The following is a 12,371-nucleotide window of genomic DNA, read 5'->3' on the forward strand; positions in this document are numbered from 1 at the left end:
TAGACTTGATCCTAAGCAGGTCCAAATGTAGAGACATGTAAATAGCAGATGCCAAGGGATTCGTGTGTAATAAGGAAAAAAGGTTAGTCGACAAATAAGAAGAAGAAGGTACGGATGACAAAGTGGAAATGTACTGAGCAATGGAGGTGTGTAAAAGTTTGTTTTGTGGTTTACATGTTGAGGGTAGGGAGTATGTCTTTTGAAGATCTGTAAAAGATTTTGCTTGATTGTGAGCAAACAGTTGTGGTAACCAGTGCCATGATTTCCAATATATAGATCGGTTGTTGACTCGTATTAGTTTATTATGCCAAATAGATTGTTGTAAAAAGTTAGCACTTGAGGGACAGGCTGAGGGCAAGAGAGGTGACAGAGGTTTGCAACTTTGGGAAATAACTGGTGTGCAGAACTGAGTTATATTGGCTGTAAAAGCAAGAGATTCTTTAAAATCGAAATGAGAAATAAGAGACTTCTCTAGTTGTAGCCATACCGAAGGGTGTAAGGGTAAGTCAGAGGAGAGCCATCTAGAAGTTTGTTTTGAAGGAAAGGCATGATGATATTTTTTGAGGTCAGGAAATCTACTACCTCCATTGACTTATTTTGTTTAAAAGAGACAAAGCAATATGGGGGGGTTTGCCTTTCCATAGAAATTTGGAAAGTAAGGAGTCTATTTTTGTAACATAATAGAGAGGAATATGGATAGAAATAATCGTAATTATATATAATACTATGGGAGAAAGCATAATTTTTATAGAATCAAGTCTGCCCCACCAGGAGAAAAACACTGGATGCCAGCAATTATGTTTTCATTTAATGTTTTCACATTTTAATTTTATAGTGTCACTAATAGTTTGTGAGAACCATAATCCTAAATATTTTATTTTAGAGGTTTGCCAAGTAAATCCAGTGGAAATAAAAAGTTGCTTATTACACAGAACATTTGAAGCTAATATCTCATATTTACCAGAATTCAGTCTATAACCAGAAAGATGAGAGAAGGTATTAACATGATGGAAAAAGAGCAGCAGAGAGATAGTGGGATTAGAACAGTATAAAAGAATATCGTCAGCATAAACCAATATTTTAATTTGTTGAGATCCTAGTTGAAAACCTGAGATATGTGTATCTTGTCGAATTTTAGAGAGAAAAGGTTCAGGTGCTATGATACACAATAGAGGAGAGAATGGGAAGCCTTGACGTACCCCTCTAAATAAGTGAAAATAATCTGTAAGCAAACCATTATCAAAAGTGGTAGATTTAGGGCCTGAATATAGTAAGGCTATCAATTCAATTAGTTTGAGTGGAAAACCAATCATCTTTAACTCTTGAAACATGAAGCTCCATTCCATCCTATTAAATGCTTTCTCAGCATTTAAGGCAATGGCTGCAATAGGATGATTTAACCTAGAGGCCTTGGTTAGGATATTAAAAATATCTCAAGCATTATTGGAGGCTAGTCGACATTTAACAAAACCCGACTGTTCTACACCTATAGGATCAGGTAAGATGGGATCTATTTGTAGAGTCAAAATGTTTGCGAATATTTTATCATCTGTATTAACTAGAGAAATAGGACGTTAATTTTTACAAGTTGTGGGATCCTTATTATCTTTTGGGAATAAACAAATCATAGCCTCCTGAAAGGTACCAGGGGAGGAGCCGGTTTTGGCGAAAGAGTTAAATGACTGCAAACGTTTAGGTCAAAGAGATTTCGCAAAGTGACTTTAAAATTCAATAGTAAACCTGTCAGGACCAGGGGCTTTCCCTCTGCGAAGAACAATTGTGCAAGATAATTCTAAGAGTGTGATATCTGCTCCAAGTGAGTCTAAATCAATATGTTGTGAAGAGGGAGAGGCAATGGATCGAAAGTATGTTGGTAAATCTGGTTGGGATGAATGAGTAGCAGAAGAATATACATTGGTGTACAAATTAACAAATTCCTGCATTATATCTTTATCTTTATAAATAACATTCCCAGTTGTTTTTCAAAGGAATTCTATTGTATTCCTTTCTCTCCTGATGTTCAGATAATTAGCAAGTAACTTTCCCTTTTTGTTTTGGCCCCCATAATATCTTACACTACTTTTTAAGAGATACGAGGAAGCAGCGTTCATAGTTAATCTATTAAATGTGAATTTGGCTTCAATAGGAGACACTAATGATGCCTCATTATTAGAATGATAATAATCAGATTCAATTTTTAAAAATGTTTTTAAATAATTGCATAGTTTGGGATTCCATATGTTTTTTCTTAGTGGAAACAAATTCCATTATAAAACCTCTGGATGCGGCTTTAGAAGAGTCCCAGATGGAAACATTAGAAGTGTCAAGTGTAGTATTTAATGAAAAAGAATTCATTGGTAAAGGTTTCAAATTTAGAAGTGAATTTAGAATCTGAATGGAGTATGTTGTTAAAACGCCATCTGCCTGCATGAGGTGAGAAAGGAATAAGGTCAATATATGCATAAACTGGTGCATGATCTGAAATCAAAATGGAGCCTATGTCTGAATGGAGAACATTTTGGGTAAGAGATTTACTGAAGAAGAGATAATCTATCCGAGATTGTGATTTATATGGGGGTGAATAAAAGATATAGTTAGAGAGGTCTGGATGACATAATCTCCAAATATCAACTAAGGTGTTACTTTGTATGCAAGATTTAAATTGAGAGTACATCTTAGAATGTACAAGCTTAACTTTTGAGTGCCGGTCCAGTGCAGGATCCAGAATTTGATTACAATCTCCGCCAACTACAACATGTTCATCATCACATAAATGTAATTTATCTGATATATTGGACCAAAATATATTGTCTACCGAAACAAGAAAAGTTAAAAGATAAATTAGAAATATAAAGTAAAAAGATAGAAAGTTGCAAAGGTCAAAGAGACAGTATGAGTCAGACAAATGACAACTGAGAGACATATCTACAAAAATACAGAACAAAAGGGGTGGGTGGCAACACCAAAAGATGACGACGACAGCCATCAAGGTCCACAGAAATGCAGGGATAGCCCCAACTTGGATGAAGATGCCACATAAAGGTTAACAAAGAGGAATGAGATGCAAGGACATATACCTATAATAAAAGACAAAAGACAGTATTGAATTAAGATTGTAGTAATGGGAGAAAAACAGTAGAAACAAGTAATAATCTTAAGAATAAGTCCAAATTAAGTGACTATTGAAACGTTCATTTCTTTTGCTTTATGTTATTGTAAGAATTGTTTAAGTGCGATCGGATTTTCGAAAGTGGTTGTTTTCTCTTTGGATGTCACCTTTAATAAACATGGATGAAGTAGTCAGAATCTAGCATTTATGGCTCTCAATTGAGGATGCATGCCCCAAAATTGCTTGCGGTGAACATTCTGTAGCTTTGGCAACATCTTGAGAGAACTACAGTCTGTGACTGTTCCAAATTATGTTTTGTAGCCTTTACCACAGACCAGACTGGAAGTAAGTCTGTATATTGCAAAAAGTGTATAATGACTCTTCATGGTTTATTAGAGACTTTCAGACCCAATCTGTGAGCCCTCTAGATACTGAGGGAATTGGTTGATGACAAATCCAGTAGCTTTGGAAGAAAGGTTTGAAAGTAGGTAGTCTTATTGGAGCCCTCTGTGTTTTCGGGAAAACCATATCAGTGTGGATTGCTCCTACGAATTCTATTTTCAAGATCCTCAGTATGACTCTTCAGTAGTGAAATTTAAGATTCCGGGTTTGAAATACTTGAAGCTGCTTGTTGAAGTCGTGATTCCAAGGAAGACCATTTATCATCTAAGTGCTGCAAAGCTTTTATGGTCATAAAGGGTTTAAATGCACAAATTTCTTCTAAAATCAAATCCATGGAGGTTGATGAGGGTTTCCATGGGGAAGGAGGATGTTTTTTAGGCCTTTTGTTTGAACCTGTTGGTAGTTTGTTTGATGAGGTCGTTTTCGGAATGGTTCCTCAGTGGGACTCAGATCTCGACAAAACCATATCATCCATGTTGTCGCAGTTAGAGTCTGAATCTGACCTGAGGAGTGGTTTGAGGAGTGCTAGCCTAAGACTCCTAATAAGCTTCAACTTGGAGCGAAAGGATATACAAAACAAGAGTAAACGCACTTGGAGTCAACATGCTGTAAAGATGTTAAGTAGCTGTTGGAGTTGAAAATCCTAGTATATTCTGTAATAGAATCCAGTAAAGTAGCAAGTGAAAATATAAGCAGAGAGACTAGATGGCTTTCTTAGGTAAAAAAAACAATGAATATATGTAAAAAATTATTAATGGAAAATTAGCCTCATCTTTACAGTCACTGAATAAATAGGTAACAACACCTCCAGGATGAAGGAAAAAATAAAGAAAATGATCCTTTTCTTATTCTCAAATATAAAGAGAACAAAAAAGATAATAAAATGGATTTGTCACAATTGTAAAGCAGAAACTAATTCAAGTTTAAGCAGTTCTGAGGAGAAAACACGTTCGTCAGCATGTAAAACAATGAACGCGTCTCCATTCTTGAGGAAAATCCCCCAGAGCCGGCCACACAAGTAATTATAGATAAATAAAGGTTGCTCCTGCGACTCACCAATACATCCGGAGGAGACGCGCATTCATCTCCTCTGCGAAAGAAATGTCCAGTGGCATTTGCAGAACTTGAGGCCTCCTTCGTCCATGGAGCCTCGACATTACACCGCTATCTCGGTCAGTGCCGTAACCACACCCCCAATTCACTATTAGTACAATAAAAAATGAAAGTACAGTTAGCTGGAATACGACCCTCCTTGATTGCTGAGCTAAGTAAAAAACACTTAAATGTATGTTGTGTGCATGACTACAGGCGGGAGTGTGCTTCTGTAAAAGAGAGTGTGTGTATGAATGAATGTGTGTGTATGGATAAGCGGGTGTCTGGGAGTGGAAGTAAAGAAATGCGTGTGATGTCACTTTCGCTACCCCAGTGTTTTGGTGAATTGATGTCCATGGTAAGGCAGACATTGAAATCATATTGTGGTCTCTCATGAATTGTCAAAAGCATTTCCACACAGGCACTATGTTGTAACATTTAGACTTCAGTGCTTACACGCTAGTGGTCTTAGGAAAATTGTCATGTTGGCCTCATGCACAAATTGCAGTGTGTAGCACTAAGGAACAAATGGGCATGAGTTACATCTGACCTCCCTCGGAAACCAGTGGTCCCAATTCAATGATGAATATTAAACTCTACACAGCTTTGGCTATGATCTGACTGTTCAATGAACTATATATGCATCTAGCAATATGATCAGAGCCAAGGCTAAGAATAATTGTCTCGAATCTCCTCTGTCCCGGTTATGACCTTGTCATTTGTTTTTGGATAACAGCAATAAATGTGTTCTTTTTTAAACGACTTCAGTTTTCTCATGCTTCTCTTCTTTTCCTAATCAAATGATAAAGAATTGAAAGTATGATTCATCTGTTCTTTTTTTTTCTTTTTGCAAAGAAAATATCATTTATGACCTCTCACTCTCTACGGGTTATCAAATCATCACCTAAATTGAATCATGCTAACTATAAGCTCTCACAAATGTCACTTTAAAAGACCAAAACCATTGCTGACATACGAGGAAGTGCTGCTGTTTGCCAGATGCACACTCATCAGTCAATGTGCAGTGGGGATTCTTGCCCGCCACCTAGGGTAATAGAATAAGTGCCCTATGTAAGAGGAAAACTCTGCGCCCTGGTGTACTGCGAGCGATGAAGCAAAGTGGATTAATTTTTTTTTACCGGCCCATTCTCAATTCCCCACTGTTTCATCTCATCTCACCTGTTCAGGAAGAACGTGCCCAAAACCCCACTGCTGTCAATATTGTGCAAAGGGCCTACATGTCTGGCCAAACCCGAATCCTATTGCTTCAGGCTGACCCTAATGCCAATTCACAAGAGCATTTATGAGTGCAGGAAGTCGTACTATAGGAGTACTTGTTTATCTACTCTTACATGCCTTTGTGAATCAGCCCAGAAATAACTCCATATTAGTAAAAGTGCAAAGTTGGTGCATTGCATTCTGTACGTCCTAGCTATTTATGCATATTCACACAATAGTCCTATTTGGCTCCCATTTTAATTGTTTTGGGCATAATTAACACATGTATTTAAGAGCATGTAAAAGCGTACTACCTTATGTACTACAAAATGCAATTGTGAATAGTACCCATAGTGAAATCCAAATAGGGAAGATCAAAAGTTTAGCAGGTTAGGTTGGATTGGGTCTTAAAAGGGGCTTTAAAAGCCACTTGCATAGATATGGGAGCCAAAGCACGTTTTGAAGATGATCAGAAATGGTCATGTTTTTTCAGACTGAGTAGAAGATGAGCAGCGGCATTCTGAACAATCTGTAGCCTTTCCAGAGGAAAGTCCAGGCAGGTGGAAAGCACTTACTGGATAACAGCACCTAGGTATTCTGCACGAAAAATATTAAATACATTTTTAAAGAGTTTAATAAGCAAAAAGTAGGTCCTTTGTTGTTGTTATCAGAAACTAAAGACATACTGGTGTAAAATGTGACTCCCAAATGTGTGCATTTGCTCAGAAATGAGAAGAGAACCAAAACTTGATGGCCATCTATAGGATGTCATAAATCAATTTCCCTACAAAATTCTTTGTTGGTATTCATAGACATGCTCACATTACTAGTGAAAAGTAGAAGTCCTTACAAGCAAATGACATGTTTTCTTTAAACTGTCTACATCACTTGCATTACATTGCGTTGTAGCCAAGTCCTGAAAGATTTAGGGATATGCACCCCAAGACATACATCCTACTTTTCCAAATCAGGAAAGTGCTCTTTTACTTGGCAAGGATTGTTTAAAGGATGTGTTGCTTGAGATTTTCTTTAAGATTGGCAAGGCAGGGTAGTGTATGTCGTCTCTATAATTGAGTTATAAGAGTTTTATGCTGTTAGAAATGGGGTTTTTGGTTGGCAGTCACATTGCCCCCTGTCCAAGCAAGGACCCTCACTCTAGTCAGGCAAAGGAGAAACACACCTACTTAACCCCTGCTCATCCCCTTGGTAGCTTGACACGAGCAGAGAGGCTTAACCCAGAGACAATGTGTAAAGTATTTGTACCACCACACACACAGTAATACAGTAAAAACACTACAAAATAACTCAACACCAAGTTAGAAAAATAGCCAATATTTATCTGAGCAAATCAAGACCAAAATGAAAAAAATCCAGCATACACAGGCAAAGGTATGATTTCTTAAAGATTAAACTTCAATGTAGCGTTTAGAAACACGAATGCTTTGATTAGGTGATATCACAGCATCGTGACGGAGTCATTCCCAACAATCTGACGCCGATGGCGCAGGTCACAGAGTCTCACGGACCCCCAGGTACAGTACCCTGTGAAAATGAGGAAACAAGCCGGTGCATGGCGTTGGGGATTGAGGCGTTGCTGGACCCGAGGCGGTGTTGGTTCTGGTGCTGCAGATTGAAGGAGCAGAGGCGTCACAAAGAGGGTCCTTGATGCAGGGCAGTGGAGGTGAGGTGACGTTGGTGGAAAGCGTTGGATCCGCGCGCTTCCGGCAGAGACGTTATCTGGTGGTCAAGATGTTGTGCAGCAATTTCCACGGAGTTTCAGACTTCAGCGAGGCTGCAGCGGCGTCGGGCCTGCGGGGTCGTCACACTCCAGTGAGGACCACGGCTTCAGTTGCAGGTGGCGTCACGGGATTCGGCAGCGGAGTCAGTCCAGAGTCATCCGAAGTCAGTTTCTTACTTGATTTTCTACATTCTCCTTTCAAGGGACTGGATTAGGCACCACTTGGCAGGACAGGAGTCTCAGCAGAGAGTCCAGGTGCTGGCAGGGGAAGTTTTTGATGACCCTGAGACTTCAGAACAGGGGGCAAACTCAGTCCAAACCCTTGGAGATTCTTTTCAAGCCCAACAAAGCACAGTCACAGGCAAGGGACACACTTCTCCTCAGCTCTTCTCCTTGGTAGAGGTTCCTCTTGGTTCCAGAAGCAAATCTTGAAGAAATCAGAAGTATGGGGTTTGGGTCCAATATTTATACCCCTTTCTGCCTATGAAGTTGCCCAACTTCAAAGAAACGTGTCTGCTGTTTACAGGATCCTGCCTTGCCCGGGCCAGGCTCGAGACACAGAGCAGGAGTAGGTGGCCACTCCACTCTAGCACATATGGCTCATCAGGATATGCAGGCTTCACCTCAGCTCCCTTTGTGTCACTTTCGAGAGGAGATCCACAAACAGCCCAACTGTCAGTCTTACCCAGACAGAGAATCCACAAACAGGCCGAGTCACAGAGTGGTTTAAGCAAGGAAATACCTATTTTTTAAAAGGGGCATTTTGAAACTATCAATCTAAAAACTACCTTCACTAAAAGATGTATTTTTAAATTGTGAATTCAGAGACCCCAAACTCCAAATTTCCACCTGCTTTCAAAGGGAAACTGCACTTTAAGGATATTTAAAGACAGCCTTATGTTAACCTATGAGAGAGATAGGCCTTGCAACAGTGAAAACCGAATATTGCAGTATTTCACTATTAGGACATGTAAAACACACCAGTACACGTCCCTCCTTTAACCTCTTTGGTGCGGGCGTCGGCCACTGGCCGACGCCCACACACCCTCCCTGGTGCTGGTCACGACCAGTGGCCGACACCAGGAAGGACATTAATAAATCCTCGGGTGCATCGCACCTGAGGATTTATTTATTTATTTTTTTCTTCCCTGGGGAGACACGCAAGCTACCGTGTCTCCCCCCGCCCCCCACCCGCCCCTTTGTGACGTCAGCACGCCGCGAGGCGCGCTGACGTTGCAAAGGTGTTTTCCCCATCAAAGCAGGAAGCAGCCTTGTGGCTGCTTCCTGCTTTGATGGGGAAAACGGCCTTTTCCACGTTCGGGAAGGCCTCGTAAGAAAGGGGAGAGTCTCCCCTTTCTTACGAGGCCTTCCTGAAAGTGTTTCCTGGCCCCCGGTCGCAGCTGTGCTGCGATCGGGGGCCAGGAAACACTTTCAGGTTTCCTGGCTCCCCCGATCGCAGCTGTGCTGCGATCGAGGGGCCAGGAAACACTTTGAAAAGGCCTCGTAAGAAAGGGGAGACTCTCCCCTTTCTTACGAGGCCTTCTGAAACTGTTTCTGGCCCCCGATCGCAGCACAGCTGCGATCGGGGGCCAGGAAACCCCACTAGACACCAGGGATTTCACTTTTGGGGGGCGGTACGCCCGGAAAAACGGGCCTCCCCCCCCCGGCATAATATATATATTTTTCTAAAGTTAGGTGCCCCCTGGGGGGGGGGGCGCGATCGCGCCCCCCCAGGGGATTTTTTTTTTTTCAAAAAAATAATAATAAAAAAAAAAATGAAATTGCAGGGGGTCGCCCGTGGGCAGGGTGACCCCCTGTGGGGGCAATTTTTTTTTTAGATGTTGTAGGGTTTCCCTGGGGGGCATTTTTGCCCCCAAGGAAACCATACAACAACTAAAAAAAAATATATGTATATATCTATGTAGATAGATATATCTAGGTACATGGATATATCTATAGATATATCTATGTAGATATATATATATATATATATATATAGAGGTAGATCTGTATCAATGAGATTTATAAAGCGTGCTACTCACCTGTGAGGGTCTCAAGGCGCTGGGGGGGGGGAACGGGGGGAGGGAAAGGGGCTGGGAGGTTCACTGTTCAAAAAGCCAGGTTTTGAGGCCCTTCCTGAAAAGAAGTAGGTTTTGGGTCTTGCGAAGGTGGGTTGTGAGTGCGTTCCAGGTTTTGGGTGCAAGGTAGGAGAAGGATCTGCCCCCGGTGGTGGTGTTTGATACGGGGGACAGAGGCGAGAGAGAGATCAGCTGAGCGGACGTTTCGTGTGGGGGTGTGGAAGGTGACTCTCGTTGAGGTAGGCAGGGCCTGTGTTGTGGAGTGATTTGTGTGCGAGAATGAGGATCTTGAAGGTGATCCTTTTGTCAATGGGGAGCCAGTGGAGGGATTTGAGGTGTGGAGAGATGTGTTCGTGTCGGCGGAGGTCGAGGGTGAGTTGTGCTGCTGAGTTCTGGATGCGTGTAGTTTGCGCTTGAGTTTTAGAGTGGTGCCGGCGTAGAGGGCGTTTCCGTAATCAAGCCTGCTGCTGATGAGTCCGTGAGTGACAGTTTTTCTGGTCTCTGTGGGGATCCATTTGAATGTTTTTCAGTATACGGAGTTTGTTGAAGCATGAGGAGGTAAGAGCGTTGATTTGTTGGGTCATCGAGAGGGAGGAGTCTAGGATGATGCTGAGGTTGCGTGCGTGGTTGGCGGGGGTGGGTGCAGGGCCTAGCGTGGTGGGCCACCATGGGGGGGTCCCAGGTGTTTTTGGGTGGGCCAAAGAGGATTATTTCGGTTTTGCTTGAGTTGAGTTTCAGGTGGTTGGCTGTCATATATATCACTTTTGTCAATATGTGTGTGGTTTCCCTGGGGGGAAAAGGGTCCGACTTGTCTAGTGGCAGTTTTAGTGCCATAAAGAAGCGCAGAAGGTTTATATGCCTACTGCAAAGAGCACATCTGTATTTTATGTAAATAGCTGAGTACATTAGTAAAGTCTATGGAGAGATGAAGGGCACTTTTGCTGGGTGGTAATGAGGGAATCCGAGGAGGAGGGAGTGGGAGCACCAATAATGATTGTTGGACTGGGCGCAGGAGGTGCTAAAGACTGTGACGAATGGTATGTGACAAGGTGTTTTTTGAGTGTCTTGAAAGTACGTGCTGATTGAGGGAAGAAGCGCAGGTAAGGTGGCCTCTACTGTTGCACGTATCTCACACACACCATCGATTTTGTGACTGTCTACGTAGGCTAGTGTTTTAGAGCAACAGTTTAGCCAATAGCAGAGATGGCATCTTGATGGATGACTGCTGCCTGCACTCGGGTTATAGAGGACCGCTCTGACATAGGATCAGAGACTGAGACATCAGATACTGAGACAGTATCTGAGGGATAGGACAATGGCGCAGACTCTGGGAGTGAGAGGAGTCCCATTCGAAAACTCCTCTTCCAGTACATTATGAGGGAGGTGATGAGGACAGTCCTGCTGTCCCTTCGCAAGCTGTTCGTGCAACTGGGTAATAGTGGGTTAGGCCAACCCAGAGAGCAGGTGAATGCGGCGGCAAGCAGAGAGAGAGTGCTCTCTTGGGAGCTCACCAATTTAGTTCAGCCCCAAATTCCACCACCCAAATCATATTGTGGAGACATCAAAATTGTCTATGGCAAAACAAACTGGTTTTGTAAGGCAGGCACCTGTGTTTTTGGTCCTGGATTAGGCGGCCATATAGAGAAACACACTAATCCCAAACATTTCTGGAAACTAGACATTCGGGGGAGTCCACAGAGGTGTGACTTGTGTGGATTCCCCAAAGTTTTCTTACCCAGAATACCCTGCAAAGCTGAAATGTTGAAAAAAAACTCTATTTTTCTCGCATTTCTGTCACACAAACTACAGGAATATGCTGGGATCCACAACATTCCTACCACCCAGTGACTCCTCACCTGTCCTGATAAAAACACTACCCCACTTGAGTGCCTACACCTAGTGCCTGTGTCAGGAATGGATCACCCCAGGGTCAACAGCTGCCTCACGTAAGGACCAACATTGACCGTTGTGTGATCTATTCCTGTCGCAGGCACCAGGCCTAACCACACAAGTGAGGTATCATATTTATCGGGAGACTTGGGGGAACGCTGGGTGGAAGGAAATTTGTGGCTCCTCTCAGATTCCAGAACTTTCTGTCACCGAAATGTGAGGAAAACGTGTTATTTTAGCCACATTTTGAGGTTTGCAAAGGATTCTGGGTAACAGAACCTGGTCCGAGCCCCACAAGTCACCTCATCTTGGATTCCCCTGGGTTTCTAGTTTTCAAAAATGTGCTGGTTTGCTAGGTTTCCCCAGGTGCCGGCTGAGCTAGAGGCCAAAATCCACAGGTAGGCACTGTTTTCTATGAAAAAATGTGATGTGTCCACGTTCTGTTTTGGGGCATTTCCTGTCGCGGGCGCTAGGCCTACCCACACAAGTGAGGTATCATTTTTATCGGGAGACTTGGGGGAACGCCGGGTGGAAGGAAATTTGTGGCTCCTCTCAGATTCCAGAACTTTCTGTCACCGAAATGTGAGGAAAACTAGTTTTTTTAGCCACTTTTTGAGGTTTGCAAAGGATTCTGGGTAACAGAACCTGGTCCGAGCCCCGCAAGTCACCCCTCCTTGGATTCCCCTATGTCTCTAGTTTTCAGAAATGCACAGGTTTGGTAGGTTTCCCTATGTGCCGGCTGAGCTAGAGGCCAAAATCTACAGGTAGGCACTTCTCAAAAAACACCTCTGTTTTCTTCCAAAAATGTGGATGTGTCCACGTTGCGCTTTGGGGCGTTTCCTGT

Source organism: Pleurodeles waltl, chromosome 1_1, assembly GCF_031143425.1.
Source record: "Pleurodeles waltl isolate 20211129_DDA chromosome 1_1, aPleWal1.hap1.20221129, whole genome shotgun sequence".
Lineage (NCBI taxonomy): Eukaryota > Metazoa > Chordata > Amphibia > Caudata > Salamandridae > Pleurodeles > Pleurodeles waltl.